Source organism: Cyprinodon variegatus, unplaced genomic scaffold (assembly GCF_000732505.1).
Source record: "Cyprinodon variegatus isolate N-32 unplaced genomic scaffold, C_variegatus-1.0 Scaffold74, whole genome shotgun sequence".
Lineage (NCBI taxonomy): Eukaryota > Metazoa > Chordata > Actinopteri > Cyprinodontiformes > Cyprinodontidae > Cyprinodon > Cyprinodon variegatus.
This window is the reverse complement of record NW_015150527.1, coordinates 598,358-617,570: the sequence shown is the minus strand read 5'-3', so window position 1 is coordinate 617,570 and position 19,213 is coordinate 598,358. Positions and strand designations below refer to the sequence as shown.

General features: G+C 38.5%; 1 protein-coding gene across 2 annotated transcripts in view; it reads right to left on the bottom strand.

The window, feature by feature from the left end:
- LOC107083435 (gamma-adducin-like) overlaps nucleotides 1–18,463 on the bottom strand; it is a 138,872-nt gene extending 120,409 nt beyond the window's left edge. The window contains exons 1-2 of one of the 2 annotated variants that reach the window (XM_015372655.1): nucleotides 18,272–18,453; nucleotides 10,920–10,980 (exon numbers count right to left, since the gene is read on the bottom strand). The gene's annotated coding sequence lies outside the window, so the exon portion shown is untranslated. Of the gene's footprint in view, nucleotides 1–10,919; nucleotides 10,981–18,271 lie in introns of both variants that reach the window. The other variant, XM_015372657.1, reaches the window with a different exon arrangement.
- Between the last annotated feature and the right edge of the window lie 750 nt (nucleotides 18,464–19,213).

Genomic DNA, 19,213 nt, shown 5'->3' with positions numbered 1-19,213 from the left:
ACATATATAATATAACGAGAAAAAAAAAAAACAGATTTTAAGACAGGATTTTTTTTTATTGAAATTTTCTAACTTTTGAGACAATATGGTCTGATAAAGAGTACATTTATATACATGTTTAAGCCAGAATGATTTCAAATTTAAAAATAAGACGATTTTAATTCCCATAACCATAAAAGTTTTTATACCCAATTAATTTTTCAACACCATCATAAGCTTTGATCTTCTTTAACAAAAGTTTAAGACAGAGATGATAAAAACGGATAAAAATGGGGGCAAGTAAAGGAAATGATATATGATTGTCATGTTGTAAGGTTTGTAACTAATGCTTAATCTGCCGATTCATTTTTCAATTAATTGCCAACTATAAAACCATTTTTCCCCTGCATTATCTGCTGCATTTCTTGGTCGTCTGGCCATACCAGAGAGTAATTATATACAGGTGTAGGGGGACTTTTTAGATTTTTGTCTTTTAACCATTAATCTATGTTTTTGTACCATAATCTTTAACTGTGCAAAAGGTTGTAGTTTTTAGATGCTTTCGCTGTTTTTATGGCTTTTTAGATTTTTTATTTTTTTATTAAAGTCGGTTTCAAAGATTACAATAAAAAATCATGTATAATTTTCTGCTAACATGACAATTCCTTACTACTTTATGGTATATTACTTAAATTTAAATGAATTATATGTGGGGCACTAATGAGAGAGGATTTCTAAGAAGCTCAATGGATTCAGATTTTTTTTCATGTTAATTTAGATAAGGAGTGTTGATTGTAATAATATTTTGTTTAAAAAATAATATTTAAAATTTTCTTTTGCACCACTGTTTTTCTAAAATCTTTTGCTGTTTGTTCGTGAAAGAGTTAGTGATGGTTTCCACGGATGGAAGTGGGTTGTAGTTTCTGTAACGTCACACTGCAGGAAGCCCAAAGGAATCAGTGTTCCCTCAATGATCATCTATGTCATCTACAAAAACACCAACTGTGTCAACACCAGGAAGCCCCATGGGGGAGCGAGAGCTGACTGATGACACCTGAGATGTGTTATTGTTGAGGTCACTGCGCATTAATCCCATTAGGATGATAACTGGTCCGTGGGAGTTTTAGCATGAATCCGTCATACCACTCCAAAAATATTTGGAAAAACTCCAGGAGGTTTAAAATAGAGGTCTACAATAACAACACTTCAAGTTGATGGTCATAGAAAAACAGTTAAGTGGAAGATCTTCATGCCTTTGGTAAGCCTTTTAATCATACCTAATATAAGTCAGGTGTGTGTCAGCGAGGAGAATCCTAAAACTTGCAGGACGGCGGTGTTTGAGGGCCAGGGTTGTTCTACAATGAGCACAAGACATAGAAGATTGACTAAATTGTACGTTTCTTGCACAAATTTATTTTTGGGGGAGTTTTTTCTTACATGCTGTCAGTCTAATCTGAGGGGATATGAGAAAAACATGCAGGGTTACACAACAAGTTTTCTGCTGACCATTGTGCTGGCCTTGGTGATCTGGCAGATAGGACTGTCCAGCTACCCAGAATGACCCAGTTGGACCTCACTACATAAAACCAACATGCATTCTTTGTGTTTATGTCTGTTTTGAATTATTACTGATTTGATATTATAGAATGGGTCATACTTTAAAGTTTATAGCATTAAAATCTATGGATTTAATTGGATCTGTGACAGTGACTGGTTGCCAGTCCATCAATGAATATCCATTAATCCATTTCTGACACGCTTAATCCCAAGTGGGCTCATGAGGGGTGCTGGTGCCTATCTCCAGCTGTCTACAGGCGAGAGGCAGGGACCCTGGAGCGGTCAAAAGTCCATCACAGGGTAACATAGAGACAAACAGGACAAACAACCATTCACACACACACTCATACCTAAGGAGAATTTAGAGAAGCCAATTAACCTAACAGTCATGTTTTTGGACTGTGGGAGGAGGCTGGAGTACCCAGAGAGAACCAACACATGCTCAGGGGGGACATGCAAACTCCATGCAGAAAGACCCTGGGCCGGGAATCGAACCCTCCTGCAAGGCAGCAGTGCTATCCACTGCGCCAATGAGCAGCCCAGAGACTCTGTCATGGGAGGATAAGCCCAAACAAGGGATGTACCACCGAAACATGACCAAAGTGGCGAATATCAGGAAATCCTACCCATGGCTAGACAAAGCTGGACTGAAGGACAGCACAGAGGCACTCATCATGGCTGCACAGGAGTAGGCCCTAAGCACCAGAGCAATAGAGGACCAGACAACACCCCAGATGCAGACTGTGCAAAGAGTCCCACATAACTGCAGGGTGCAAGATGCTGGCAGGTAAAGCTTACATGGAGTGCCATAACTAAGTGGCTGAAATAGTATACAGGAACATCTGTGCAGAGTATGGGCTAGATACCCCAAGGTCAAAGTGGGAAACACCCCCAAAGATGGTAGAAAATAATCGAACCAAGATCCTGTGGGACTTCCAGATACAGATGGACCGAATGGTAATGGCAAACCAACCGGACATTGTGGTGGTGGAGAAAAAAACTGAGGAAAGCCGTTGTGGTTGACATAGTAATACCAAGTGACTGCAACATCAGGATAAAGGAACACGAGAAACTAAAGAAAACCCGGGGGCTCAGAGAAGAGCTGGAGAAAACCTGGAAGGTCAAGGCATCAGTGGGACCTGTGGTCATTGGGGCCCTCGGGGCAGTGACCCCCAATCTGGAGGGGTGGTTATGGCAGATCACTGGAAATACATCAGATATGTCCAGAAAAGTGCAGTTCTACGAACAGAAAAGATACTACACAGAACCCTCAATCTACCAGGCCTCTGGTAGAGGACCCGAGCTTGGAGGAAAAAAGGGAGACTGTCAGCGGTGGGTGAGGAAGAATTTATACATGTTTAAGAGCCTGATTTTCATACTGTGATGACAATTAACCCAACTGAGGGATTGGATCCACCAAAGGTAGGCCCATGATTAAATTATTGCACGTTAAAAACTCCACGGACTACACTTAAACATGTCTATTACTACTACTTTGCCCTTGTCTATTAAACCCCAAGGCCATGAAACAGATTTTCCAGAGTATAGCATCGGAAACTCAAAATATCAACTGTAAGCCACGGTAGCAGAGCTTCCCTGATCCCTAGATTGGCGACTTAACTTAACAAAGCTGAAACCAACCTTAAGGGAAATACCCTACAAAGACAGAGGTTAATGCAGCATGTAGAAATAAGGCAAGCTGGATATTTAACTGCCTCCTTTCTATGTATTTTCTTCTAACCTCCAACACAAAATCTATCCGTGACCATCCTGAAAAGAAGAAACAAAAGTTGGATCTCATCCCATGATTTCCTCTGCTGAGCTAAAGGAAACTCTGGCTTTGCATACTTCCCATACAGAGACAAGGGTCCAAGACATGTGACACAACACCATGCACATCTGATAGGGTATCTCTCCCTGGCCCCAACCAGACACATCCTCAGTGGAAACTTTGTCTGTCTTTCAAAGGACCGTGAACTTATCCTGTAAACAGCTGGATGAAAATTTGCCTCAATTAAATAAGAATAACAAGATTTGAACTTAAATTTAATTTCAAAATCCAACTGAAGAGTATTTCTTTCAAAATATTTTTTTCTTTCCCTTTAATTTGTTTTTTAAATGAAACATTAAAAGGAGGCTTTATACTGATCAGCATATCTTAACAGCTGGAAAATACAAAAAAAGGATCTATGGGAGTCTGTGCAGCAGGCTCTATTTATATGCAGACAAAATCTGCAAGTATTTACTAGAACCAAAGGCTAAACAAATGTAGTTTTTTTTTTTTTATCTGGAAAACAAAAAAATAAACCCAAGTTGATATTTTCCTCCAAATTTTCATTTATTCCTTGCTTTTAGTTGGCCTGTTGCATAATATCCCAATAAAAACATTCAAGTTTCGGATTGTTTTCAGGCTAAATATAAGGTTCACAGATCATAAAATTGTTATAAGGAGAAAAAAAAAACAACTTTCAAACTAAACTCTTATGTCTTATGAATAAGAGCTAAAGTAAATCCAACAACTAACAAACTTTTTTGTTTTTGTATTTTGTTCATGAAACAGTTTAGGGTGGATCTTTCTGTTACTAACTGCTTTGTTGCGATCTGAATGCACAGGATGTAATGCAATGTTTCATCTTGAGTAACTAAAACATGAAACACATTGGGAACACTGGGTGTGACAGCTTGAAATATGCTTCAGCTTGTTTATATCTGCTTTTGCTCACTGGATTCATATTTATAATGTAAAAAGAATGATGTGCGGGCAGAGCAGAAGAGGGTGAGAGGTAAGCTGTGGGAGTTATGACAGATGGAGCTGCTTTATGTGTGCTTAGCATACTGTAAATAACAATTCACCATCGTTTCAATACCTGCTAATACTCCAAACAACAGAACAAACTATAGGAAAAGCTCTTTTACATTTTTTCAAAGTAATAGTACACGACTAGGCACCTTTAATCCTTTATGGCTGGGTTTATTTGTACGGATCCTTTTGTCCAATAATGGTGCTATTACTTTTTTTTTAAGTTTTCAGTGCATCATTGCACTGTTTATGATAAAAACTGATACTTTGACCTCAATATGAAACACTGGAGACTGGTGGAAAATACATTTACTTGTAACATTAACTTATAAAGTAGAAAACAAGTAATTAATACAATGGAAGACCCAACCAAACAGATCATCATTATACTGTTAGGAATCCAGGTGTGTGGTCTGTGTGTGTCTCTGTTTTCCACCACCAGGCGGTGCCCTGTCTTCGCTGTCCCTCCCTGCACACCTGCGGCTCGTTGGATCATTATGTGGGGGAGTATTTGAGCAGTGGACTGTCACTACCTCGACTGCAGAGTGTTTGCCAGTTTTGGGTACCAAGCTGAGTTTAGCTGAGTCTAACCTAGCTTTGTTTCTCTGAGTCTAAAGAGTTTTTGTCTTTGCTCTCCGTCAGGAAGCTTTCCTGTGATACTGGATTCCTGGACCTTCTCTCCCCTGGAAGGAAAAAAACGAGTTAAACTGAGCAGGGGAAAACCTCCATATGTTCCGTTCAAGTACCCATCGGAAATCTGAGCGACAGTTCGCTCCTTTTCTCCTCCGGCCCCAACGCTTGTCTACCTGTCCGCCCTCCAACGTTTGCTCCCTTCTCTGGAAGGGATATCATTAACCTTAAATGGAACCTATAAAGGTATTTCCTGTATAATAAACACCAATACAACTGAATGAAAAATTATATCTGACTCCCAAAAGAGCAGCAACAGCCCACCGAAGGCTTGATGAAATAACTTTCACTGTTACTTAAATGTCTGCACTGATTTTAAAGATAAAGTTCAGATATGCTTCCCATCCAGCCTTCAAACCCAGCTCATCAAAATAAAACCCGTGACCAAATCAGTCAGGACAACAAATAAACGCCAAAAACATCAAGGCAGTGCTCATCCAGCAGCTCATCTTGGTGATGGACATGATGACTTGTTTTGTTAATAAGCCGACCAATTTAAAGAGCACATATCTACTCTGACACCAGGAATCAGCAGCTAGCTGAGCAGAGTGCTGCCAGCTGAGATTGGTCACAGAGTACGTGATTTAACAATAGCTTGGTGTGTGTGTGCGAGTATGCAAACATCCAGAAACAGATAGATGGGTGTGCCCGGCAGATGATTTGGTAAATAGAGTTGTTTGGTCACAGAGGCAACAGAGAGTGTTTCCTGGACACATGAAAGTTGAAAGAAAGTTCACAAACAAGCAAAGATTTTCATTTCCCCTTTTGTTAGTGTTTAGTCAAATATTTCCAGAGCCAACGGTAAAAACTTCTACCATACAACAGAGAAAAGAAAACATGGTTCAAATGACAAAACACTGAGTGGATTATCAGCATTACATTAAATAAATATAAGAGACAAAGCAGTTATTAGCTAACTACTCAGACAGAGAATGCATATAAAAATATAATGAATTTAAACAAAAATTGGGACCAGAAGAATATGACATTTCTGCTAAGGTCCTATGAAAAAGGATTTGATTAATCCCAGCTTTGTTCTGTTTTTGTTTTCTGTTTTCTGTTTTGGGGGGTTGGGGGTCGCCCCATTTAATGATTCAGGGCTTAATACAAGATGAACATAACCCGAGTAATTAGCAAAATAAGTTCTCTAAGTATTATTCTAATTATTAGGAACATAAATAATCAAAATTAACCCGGCTGTCTGTGTGAAAAAGTCATTGCTCTCTGAGCCTAACATGATTGTGCCACCCACAGTCCTTTCTGAAGCACTGTGGATGAATTTTTTTAGCCTACCCTTTTTTGAAAAAATATTTTAACTCATTAAAATTTGAGATTTTTGAGTGTGAAGAGTCAGTTTGGGGTCATAAATCCAAAGGCCATTGGCAAGTCCATCTCTGAATGGCTCCAGAAAAAGAAGATTTGGAGCAGCCTAGTCAAAGTCTGGGCTAAAGTCCTGTTCAGGTTCAGTGGCCCGACCCTTATGCTTGGGGAAAAAAAGCTCCTCTGAGGTCAAATTGAAGCAAATTCTTGAAAGAAGCGTTGGCTTAATTTTAATGGTTGAATTCACCATTTTGATGTTGAATGTCTGGTTTATTCAAATCCATCCATCTATTTTCCATCACGCTTATCCCCGCAGTGGTGGCGAGGGATGCTAGTGCATAAATCCAGCTGTCAGTGGGCGAGAGGCGGGGTACACCCTGGACAGGTCGCCAGTCTGGTTTAATAAAATGTGATTCAAAAATAAAAATCCATGAAACCAATACTTTTTCATTGTATTGTATTGTTATCTAATCTCTAATCTCTAAGGGTAAAACTGTCAACTACGTAGTTAGTTTGTCCTGGAAGTCCTTAAAGGAAGAAAAGATTGAGCTTTCCTGCAACTTTAGAAAAGGTTCACCAGAAATTTCTGCACCACTCACACTGTAGATTGATATTATTGTCTCTTATAAACTCATGAATCTTCTAACGCGGGCCCTTTTGTGTTACGAATGATTTAGTAACTTAAATTTAATCAATTCATTTAATTTTTTTATTTATATTCTTGCTTTCTGGGTAAAATTGGCTGCCTTAAGATCTAGTATCAGAATAAAATTGACACTGATGTTGGCTCTCAAACTAAGGAATGCTGCATAACACTTTAACGCTTTAAATTGGCTTTTCTCCATGTGTTTTGTATTGCAGCTCCACTTTGCCAAGAGTGGTAACTTCATCAACCTTTTACATCGTAAAACATTTTTTTTTTCAATTTCTTGTGAAATAACTCTCTTGTTTATGTTTTGGCTCAACATGCCAGGCTGATACATGATAGAGAAATGAGATTACAGTATTAAATTACAACGAGTGCATTGCATGGATGCAGCTGGACCTTTCTATCACTTTCAAAAATAGAAGCCCTTCATGCATTCCCAAACAGCGGAGGGATCAACACCCATAATGCAGACGTCAATGAAGCAACCCAGGTCTAGAAATGTCTGGCTTTATGTAAAGCTCACATCAGCAGACTGTAAAAAAATTAACTCCTGACTAATACATGTACTTGATCACATATTTTACATGCAAGTAATCTGGCTGTGCCACTAAATATGAGAAATGAGAACTGAAAGGATTTGGTGACCTGGAAGTTTTAATCTAATCTGCATATTAATGTAGGCCCTTTTGGCACATTGATAGTAATTAACACTCACCAGCATGATGGGAAAACAATCCTGGCAAAAAAGCACACAGAGTAGTGCCATTCCCTCCTCATCCGCAGTACTTTACATTCTAATCCAACTGATTAAAGTCTCAAATAGTTCTGGATCTAACCATATAAAGAATTATTAGATGGTTATATAATCACAACCATCAGAGTTTAAACAAGCTGAAAGAAAAGAAAAACTCATGACTTTTAACCTATAATAGCTCAAGTTAATAAAGAATGCTGACTTGATAATAACTGTAATTACAGCTAAGATGCAATCAATCATTACCACTCCAGGAGATTAAGAAAAGTATAGCCTGGTCAACATTCCCAAGTCGGCTTTTCTTGATGAGAAACATTTAAGTCGCAGAGACACTTTAATAAGAAGACAATAGGGGAAGAGTTGATGGATGAAAAGAACCCCTGTTGTCTGAAATGATTTGGCCAAAAATCTGTCACCTCTCCTTCTAGTGCAGTGAGAGCTTGACCTCGTTACCCTGGCTGCTCAACTCTAGTATCTATGCAAGACCCTCTAAGCTGCCTGGGAGGAATCACTGCTGGCAAATGGCTAGACAGACAATGGCTTCTGCAGAGTCATGCTACTTGTGAGAACAATAGAATGTCTACGCAATGGCGTAATTATCGGTAAGCAGAGAGTGGAGTTGCTTAGGGGCCCCGGACCTCTTAGGGGCCCCGTCACTGACACCTGGTTGGCCCCCTACGCAACTGTGGACTAAGACGTCTCTTTGCAGATGTAATGGTGCAAAAAAATTCCTCTTAAACCCACCTGATAATTAACCTGACAACAGCCAGATGCATGTCTCGCTCCGCCCAGCTCCACTCACATACATCTGGGAACCCGCTCATTGAAAGTGATTTCCCCAACCGAATTTATGGTCTGTCCAATCAGGACGCAGGGTGGGTGTGTCCTGGAGTGGAGAAGCGACCGCGAGATTCCAACAACAATGGCGGCTCGCATTGAGGAAGCAAGCGTTAGCATTGATGCTGCTATTTCTTCTGTGTTGTCCAATCTATCTGATATTGTTTCATTAAAAGAACATCAGAGAACGGCTTTGAAGGCTTTTGTTGGTGGAAACGATGTTTTCGCCCTTCTCCCGACCGGATTTGGCAAGAGCTTGATCTACCAAATGGCTCCTCCTCTCACAGCGTCACGGGTTAGCTTCGGTGTGAGTGGTTGAAATAGCACGTCAATAAAGATGACAGACAAGTGGCTTATCCAATCATATGCAAGGAATTTTGATAAGGCCCAGCCTTCAGTAAAGGCAATTCCTATGGCGGTGTCCCAGATGTATGTGAGTGGAGCTGGGCGGAGCGAGACATGCATCTGGCTGTTGTCAGGTTACCTGATAATAGGTTGACTGACCGGACCTTATTTATAACCCAACACATGGCAGATTTTAACATGACGGTGAGCCCTTTAAACGCGACACCAATAGCAAAGCAGACAGTGGTACTTTTAATTACTATGATAATAACTGTGTATAAACTGGTAAAAAATACTCTCTATGTTTCAAACCACAATAAAGATCTTAAAAGAACAATGTATTTGAGTATTTTATTTTGTACAATAAACGTGGATGGGGTGAATGGGGCCCACCCAGATAATGTTGCTTACTGGCCTATTGTTCTGTCGTTACGCCATTGCGTCTACATATGAATTAATGAACATGATTTTCAGGTAAGACAGCAGCCAGGTTTAAAGCAGCTCACTCGAATGATACAGTAGCTAAAACCAGATCAGCTCTGGCCCTGCACATGCTAGAGATGTTAAACTGTATGATTGGCTGAACATTGCCATGATGACACTGTGGTTGCCTGGACAACGATAATAACATAATGCAGCATTCGTGTGCTGAGTCAGGAATATCTTTAGTGTAAGCATGTTTAAAGGCCGATGAAGTTTGACCTGATTGACAACAAAACTTAAAAAATATGTTTACGTTGAACAACGTAACTGCAAGACCATGGTAATAAAGGACAGGGCTGCACTTATTTTACCTTCATGTCAACAGCTATAAGTACTGTAGAAAACTAAAAGTAGAATATCACTTTCCTTTGACTAAAATCTCTATGAAAATAATTTTTTTAGGATGTTCCATTTGTCCTCCTCTGGACTCAGACCTTATTATGAAAAATAAAAAGAAGCACTGAGACTTTTTGTGTCACCTTGTCAAATGGCAGAACTCAGTCTGTCTTAGAACACAGCACTTGCCTTCAAGACTAAGAATGATTGTTTTCTACTTCCAGCTACCTTAGATCACTAAAGAAACATAAAATAATAGCAAATATTGATAATAATAAGTTGAAATTCCAGAAGAGATTAGATTCTTAAGAAACCAGTGCGATACAGTTTTTCTGAGTGGTGTTGCCATAAAGTGATGTCATCATCAAGCGCAGGGCCCCGAGCAGATCTGGTACCTACAATGGCATTAATTGTTCAGGCCTAGTCTCCACCTTCACCTTCCATCCAGCTCCCATGGCGTAAGACCTGGTCTCCTCCTGACGCAAGTGGTGGGCAAAGCATATCTCCCAGGATCACAGCAGTAATGAAATACCTCGACCGGATTAAGGTGTTGAGGTGGCTCCTCTGAATTCAAGGACATGGTTCCCATATCCTGATTTGTTCTTTGGAAAGTATGTTAGAATGAAGAGAGAGATGAATAGATAAAACAGTGCATGTTTTGCTCACATCTGTCATTATTGGAGCTGAGCCAAAAATATTTCATCATTGCTAAAATCATAATTACAGAAGTTCACCTTGTAAAGTTAGAATTTCAAAGGACCACATGCATGCAGCATTTGCTTAAGGTTTATATGTCAACTGCCTTTCATCATTGCTATGAATGCCAACAATAAACTTTGCAAGCTGGATATTCAAAATGGGTTGCATCTGCCCTTGATGCACACAACGGTATGTGCTGTTAGCTGAGATATCAAAGTTTAAAGAAAATGGTGATAAAAAGAAAGAAAAGGTCTGTTAAAGGTTGGTTAATTGTAATTGTTATGGTCAGCTTAATGTTCAACAGTTGTCTCACAATCGCATATATTCCTGATATCCTGCAGTCATAGGTGCAATATCATTGGACTTTCTAATTTTTTAAAATACTTATGATTTCTGAAGTCCAAAGTCTTACTGCCTTACTGTGTCAATGGACTTAAACAGTATTGCCTCCTCTCCTACGTGTCACTTACCACAGTTAGTCAGCTGGCAGGACAGAGGCTCCTACACTTTTCCCTAGACAGACATGTTTTTCTGTTGGAAGAAAAAAAATTGTCTCAGATACACAGATCATCTGGGTATGAACATCAGATGAGGCCCAACCATCACCCTGACTGAGGGAAAATCTAATTCCTACAGTCCACAATCTATCAACAGATGACTGCAGGCTGAAGCTCTGGAAATACCTGTGTGTAACCCTATACAAATAAATATAAGGTATCAAATACTGCATAAAATCAATAGAAAACTATCATTTTTCATGCTGTTTATAGCGTGCCTTTGCTGTAGACTATGAATAGAATTAAAACATAAATCAATATTACAAAAAATATAACAGCTATGGTAGAGAACCTGAATCCATGCTACCTACATAACATAATTATCACAGCAGTCCATTGATACTGCAATAACAGCAAATTTGCCGTATATTGTGCAGGCCTGTTGCAAAATGCTCTTATTCTAACAGCAAAACAACAATTGATTGCTTTTTGGACTAAAATAAATGCAGTTAAATCATACAGTGTACAATTTAAACTTTAATGGAAACCCCATGGAACTGTGGTATCATTACTGTAGGGTATTATACCAGAATAAATGCATACAGTCCACCCCTTAATCTACAAAACATACACTACTCAAAAAAATTAAAGGAACACTTTGTAATCAGAGTATAGCATCAAGTTAATTTAACTTCTGGGATATTGATTGGGTCAGGTAAATAGTAGAGGGGGTTGTTAATCAGTTTCAGTTCATTTGGTGCTAATGAAACCATCAAAACAGGAATGGTTTTACAGGTGGAGGCCACTGACATTTTTTTTCCTCCTCATCTTTTCTGACTATTTTTCACCAGTTTTGCATTTGGCTAGGGTACCTGTCAGTACTGTTAGCATGAGGCGCTACCTAGACCCTACAGAGGTTGCACAGGCAGTCCAACTCCTCCAGGATGGCACATCAATAAGTGCCATTGCCAGAAGGTTTGCTGTGTCTCCCAGCACAATCTCAAGAGCATGGAGGAGATTCCAGGAGACAGGCAGTTACTCCAGGAGAGCTGGACAGGGCCGTAGAAGGTCTACAACCCATCAGCAGGACCGCTTTCTGCTCCTTTGTGCAAGGAGGAGCAGGAGGAGCACTGCCAGAGTCCTAAAAAATGACTTCCAGCAGGCCACTGGTGTGAATGTCTCTGACCAAACAATCAGAAACAGACTTCACGAGGGTGGCCTGAGGGCCCGGCGTCCTCTAGAGTGCTCACTGGCCGGCACAGTGGAGCTCAACTGGCATTTGCCAGAGAACAGCGGAATTGGCAAGTCTGCCACTGGCGCCCTGTGCTTTTCACAGATTAGCCATTGTCAGACCCTATGCTGGTGCAGTTGGTCTTGGGTTTCTCCTGGTGCACGACAATGCCCATCCTCATGTGGCGAGAGCATGCAGGCAGTTCCTGGAGGATGAAGGAATTGATTGGCCCCCACGCTCGCCTGACCTAAATCCAATAGAACACCTCTGGGACATTATGTTTGGATCCATCCGACGCCACCAGGTCGCACCTCAGACTGTCCAGGAGCTCAGTGATGCCCTGGTCAGGATCTGGGAGGAGATAAGACGCCATCCGTTGTCTCATTAGGAGCATGCCCCGACATTGTCAGGTGTGCATACACGTGGGGGTCATACAAATTACTGAATACCATTTTGAGTTGCTGCAATGAAATTTCAGTAAAATGGACTAGCCTGCCGCATCATTTTTTCACTGTGATTTTTGGGGTGTCTTTGATTTCAGCCCTCTGTAGGTTGATCATTTTCATTTCCATCAAATGATGTTGCATCATTTTGTTCCTAACACATCACCCAGTCAATATCAGTATATAATAATAATAAGTAATCAACAGCATGTTTTTTTTCCCCATTAAGATCTGATGTGTTTTCAAAGTGTTCCTTAAATTTTGTTGAGCAGTGTATGAAGTACTATAGCCAAAGTGTGTACTTTGGTCCATTTCGATGCAGGACAAATCACTACCGAAAAACATCACAAGAAATCTCCAAAGCTTTGATTAAAAAAAAAAGCTATATGGTAAACAGTATATCTTGTTTACCATATAAACCTAAATCTGATCATTTAAATAATCAAAGTCAACAATATAGAATCCACTTGCTTTTGAACTTGTGTCCTCAAACACAGAAAACAGACTCTAAGGCTTCATCAAATTGAAGTGCGCAGGGAGAGCGGAGCCACATGTTTTTGATAAGTCATCTAACAGTGCAGGGTGAGGTAATGATGAAGTCATCTGTGTCCTCTGGACAGGTTCAAATTGAAGGCGTTGGGCGTATGTTAAATAGTTTCAGTCACACAGATGCACACATGCCTTTTTTATGGACTTCATCATAAGGGAAAACAGTCTAAAAAGATAGATGGGCCATCAGTATAAGCCACTTTATATCCCAGCAGATTGGATAAGTCCTCGGTACATTTGACTGTCGTACACAAGTTGGTTACAAAATATCAGATATTGACATTTTTCAACATAAGAATATTACAGCATTGTCCAAGTTTTCTAAAGGGTAAAAGTCTCTTAAGATTACATGACTCCAAAACAGGATTTTTTTCATCTATTTTCAAATTTTCTTTTATAGGCCTCACATTATCATTTTCAGCCCCCATCAACAGTGTTAAAAGTGTTTAAGTCATAACAGAGAGCATTACTGAGGTAACTCAGACATTTCAAAGTTTTAGTTATCTTCACCCACGGCCTAAAGAGCTTTAACCATTGTGAATTTTTATCATTAGGTCTGTAGGAAAATAGCATGCTAGCCATGAGGGAAACAGATATGCTAAAATATTAAGCAGCCTTAACAATGGTTGGTTTCTGTTTTTATTTTAATTCTACATATAAGCAATGTATAAAACACTGCAACTACTAAATTATTTTTCAAGTGATCAAAATAAACCCTCTTACTCTTTACAGAGTAGCAAAAGTATACCAAGCCAATATTAGCTTATCTCTTAGTTGGGCAACCTGTTAGGGTACCCAGCCTTCAGTGACCTACTTTTCAGATAGATAACGAATGACGGAGTATAACGGCCAGGCTAGAATTTTTTTTTTCTCCTATTTCGAAAATAAGAAAGTCGTAAAATTACGAGAATGAAGTTGTAACATTATGAGAACAAAGTAGTAAAATTCCGAGAATAAAGTTGTAAAATTCCGAGAATAAAGTCGTAACATTATGACAATAAAGTCGTAACATTACCAGAATAAAGTAAGATTATGAGAATAAAGTCGTAACCTTACGAGAATAAAGTAATAATATTAAGAGAATAAAGTTGTAAAATTAAGAGAATAAAGTAATAATATTAAGAGAATAAAGTCCTAAAATTACAAGAAACAAGTTGTATTTTCTGGTAACTCCTACCAGAAGCACTTTCTTCCCCAAAATGAGGAATGTCGAGCATTATGTGAAGTTATACTTTGGCTCTGGTTTGACAAATAAGGAAATCTTTTAGCACCAGCATCACATTGGGCAGTAGGTCAAAGTGGACTCAAGTTGCTGATTGGTGGTTCTGGTTGGCCATCATATGCTGGTCGGAGCTCAGAATTTCTTTCTGAAATGGGGTTGTTGTATGATGACTTCATTCTGGTAATATTACAACTTTATTCGTGTAATGTTACGACTTTATTCTTGTAATGTTATGACTTAATTCTCAAAATTAAAAGAAATTAAAAAAAAATCTCTAGCGTGACCCTAATACTCCGTTGTAATAACGTGAGGTGTTTTTATATGAAAAAAAAAATACTTTCAACAATCAAAATGTATTTTTCTGAAGCAAAATGAAAAGGTTTAACAGCCTTCTTTCAGCCAGCTAGCCATCTGAGGACAGCAAAAGATGGGAGAGGTGCAGTCCTAGATCACTATATGAACTACAACACTTTTCATGAAAAAAAAAAGCTTTTTCTGTCATTTTCTTAAAATGGCTTTATACCTCAGAAACCATATGTTAGACATACTACTGGTTTTCAAAATACATCTAAAAGGGCCTATGTAATAATAAAAAAAATCAACATTGAGTTTTTAACTATGTTATAATACATCAAAACTGTTATTTCATTTGATTCATGTATCTCTGGATAATCCTCATAAGTAAGGATGTGAGGCAGAGTGTGATTATTCTGGCTCAAAGTTAGGAAAAGCTACTCTGCAGAGAGCATCAACCTCTCTTTTTTATCTAATGTCTTATTCATGTAGGTCTGTGTTTTGGCTGTGAGCGGTGTCAGACTTTGTTCAGTTTTTAGAATTGCCTCGATGTAGGGACATCATGAAATATTCGGCACTAGATGGAATGGGCCGCTTTGCTTTGGAGACTAGTGTTCTTCAGGGTTGGAGGCAAACAAATATATTTCAAAGTGAATACAAATACAACGTTCTAAAGACATTATTTCATTATACATGTGCCTGTTTGTTTCTGTCTCTTTACTTGGGATAACGATTCCGCCTTGATAATGAAGAATTATTTGTCTTTTTTTTTAAATGTGAAGGGTAAAACTTAAAAGAACCCAGATACAGAACCACAGGGGTTCTGTTCTTTGCTTAATCAAACTGTAGCAAACTGAAAAACAAAAAAAACATGTAAAATATAAAAGGGACAAATGGAAGCAGATGTCCTGACTACTGAGGACATCTAGAGGCAAAAGACAGAATGAACCAAACTATTCAGAATCCTAAATAAGCTATGACAGTGGGCAAAAATAAATTCTAGAGATCAAAAAAGGACATAAAGACTGAAAATTGACAGAGAAAAAAAAAATTAAAAGCTGATCAGTTTTATTCCCATGTACTCCAAAACTGCAAATGTGTCAAAATACGACTAATTGCACAAAGCGTTTCACCTCCAGAGAATAAAACATGGCCAGAGTTCACTGAGATTTGAAAAAGCTAAATAATCCATAACAAAGCATAAAAAGTCCCACTGTCACTTGGTTGGCAGAGGTGTCTGGCTTTTGTTTCAGCCTTCATTCTCTCGCTAAACATACATTTCTTTAGTTTTTTAGAGCATGTGTAGCACAGCCAATTCCCCTTGATTCTATTAACATGTCTTTGATTCCCACATCTGTATTTATTTCATAGAAACTCACAGACTAAAAGCAAAGCTAGTGTGCATCTACTGAGAAGGGATTTTTCAAAAGCTCACTTCCATTCAACAATAAAACCTCCACAACAACGTTTAAACACCCAAAGTTTAACATTTCTCAAAACAACTTGCCTGCTTTAAAATGTAAAAACTGCTTTAGTAAAGAAACTTAAAATAAGACTTTAAATGAGTGACAGTTTTTTTTTCTTTTTTTTTTTCTATCATGTCCATTTTAAAGAAGCACTAGTTGAAAGAGAAATTAATAATGGTCCAATCTAAACATAATTTTTGGATCAGATTTTAGGCCAATGTCACAGATCCAAACTCAATTGCTCTTTGTTTTTCCAGTTCATGAAACCACGTTACATGCTTAACAACAAAGTTCTGTCCAAGATTGTATATAAAACACATTTCCCTGGTAAATTTCTTTTCTGATCCAAACCAAAGTTGGTTCTTTTTTTTTTTTTACCCTAAATCCAAGACAAGTAAAACTATCTTGAGACTAAACTGAATATTTTCAGATCAAATCCAGTCCTCCTAGTCTGCAGATAACACTGCAGTGATGTGGATTATACCAATCAGCTTTTAGTGACAGAGAGAACGCCTCACTGACCTGTGTCAAACGACTCGTTAAGCGACCCGGGTTAAAATCGTCATAAACAGCTTGGCTCTGATCAGCATACAGTGGAAAACATCAGACCTGAATCGACCTGCTAATTTACATGATAACATTGTGCGCAGTGTACTGTATGAATGTCAACATACTGCGCCGGTCGCGTCTGATCTAACAAGCAGAAAAAAATCTGTTTACATTCAGTTAACATGGTGCAGCACTGGTGAGACTGATTCAGATGGAGGAAACAATAAATAACACTTCACCCAGGCTTCATTCTGTGTTGCTCTCCATTGTTTACTTTCCTGATTTCTGTGGCAATGTTGGCATCATCAACGCTAACCCAGTTTGATGGCGTCACCAGACATGCAGCAGTAGGGGGACAGAGGCAAAGCAGTTTTCCAGCGGGGGAGTAACACCCGGCGTTTTTTGGCAAATGGGAAGAAAGCCAAACTCTGATTGTTAGCGGGTCGACCCGTATTTGAGAAACCTGTGTTAACCCACTAATTTCTGCAATTAAAGTTGGTTTGCTGCCACACAGAAGACAAAAGAGAGCTGCAGCTAGGACGCAGAACCATACAGGACAGTAGAAGTAAGGAATCTTTAATGCAAAGGTTACAAGAAAATCCTGCAACAATAGACTCTGGACAAGCAAGCTTTCAAAACTGAAATCCTGGAGTGAACCATCTACATACTTGTGCCGAGTTAAAAAAAGATTCAGAATAAAACCGCAATCGTGATATTGGTCACAAATAATCACAAATTAGATTTCTGACAAAAACAGCCCGACTACCTTCTAATTTTGAAACATTTATTAAAATAGTTTTTTTTTGTACTTGTGTGCTGCTAAAAAATATTTCATAAAATGTGTATTTTTAACTAATATTGATGTTTTGCTTTTAAACAAGGAAAAAAAACTTTGTTAAATAAAAAGTGCATTATTTACAACTAACACTACTCCATTAGGCCATTTCTAGAGTCACTCTTTAGCTTCAGACTGTTTTTAAAGGCCAAACTTATGCAGGACCTGGAGGAGCATCATTACTAAAAAATGCCAACGGCCACAAAGCAATAAAATCATCCCAAAGATGGGAAAGACTGCAAAGCAAATTCCTATTTTCTCTAATGTTAAACAGCCTTAAAACATGTATTCAAAATTTCTTACTCTAAAGAGCATCTCAACTAATTTGCATATCCACTGCCTCATATTATATGAGTGAAAGACTTTGAGCTGTGAAAAGGTCATTTGGAATAAACTAGAGTAAAGTGGTCTTCCTGTACATGAAGGTGTTTTAGTGTTTTGCAATGTCTACAAATTAAGTTAACTGACTTAAAACAAAACAAAAATGAACAGCTGAAAATATTTTTAGTCAAAGGCTGGGAAAATATACTAGAGCTCCTTGAATAACACCAGCTTTAATGTATGATTACAGCTGTTATTGTAACACAGTTTTAATAAGATACTGCAGAGAACAATGGCAGACCAAGATCTACTGATACACCTTTAAATAGACTTCAGATTTCATGCATTCAACTCCTTGTAATCAAAACAACAAAACACAATTGCTCATTTAAGACTTAATTAAATGTTTAATTACCTGCTGTGGCAGTGGGTCTAAGACAGCGTAGGTCAATATGGACACAGGGTCAGTGTCTTCTACAGCGCCTTTATAGTTTGAATGTGATGTTTAGGTTTAATGTGTCATAGCGATCACTGATATTCACTGGAAACCGTGGATTAAACCAGCAGCAGGGCCGCTGTCTCTCTAAACCAGCTGCCAGAGGGTCTCAGCGGCTAGAGAACACGCTGTAGAGACCTACTGCTCCACTGGCTCACAATTTGGCAGGAAGTACACGCTCATTCACTTTGAGCGCCGGAGCACTTTTTCGCAAAACCCTCGTTCTAAAGGCAGCACACGTGATTTAGGCGGGATGTCGAGTTGTTTTATTTATGTTCGTGCTGATTCAGCCCCACGAGGAACACAATAATACCAATTATTACATGTGATTTAATATTCGTTTTTTTTTTACATGTAATCTGGTCATTTTAAGGGTAGAAGTTACATATCTACCAAAATAAAGCTTTTAAAACTTCAACATTTGATGTGTATAAAATGTCGCAGAGGATAGTAATTTCCTACTAAAGCCTTATAAATTAATTTCTTCTTGCATTATTTCAAGTATTTGTCTAGCAGTTATTTTTTTTATCAAAGAGGTTGTAGCTTGTCTATTAAAATCTAATTATATAGAGATTAATAGATTGGTGAGGAGACATGCGTTTTCCTCACGTGGTTCAAAATGAGACTCTAGCTCCATCTAGCGGTCATTTAGGTTATTAGACGTATCTTCACTGAATTTACTGTTCTCTGTTCTGTCCTTTGGATTAAGTGCTTTAAAAATAAAGTTGTATGTTTTGGTATGGGATGAAAAAATACATTTCAGTTTAGTATATTATTTTATTCAAAACCAAATGCTGTGTCTAAAGGGTTTCTTATGCTTTCTACTGAATTGAGGATTGACTTTGACAAGGAAAATGACTT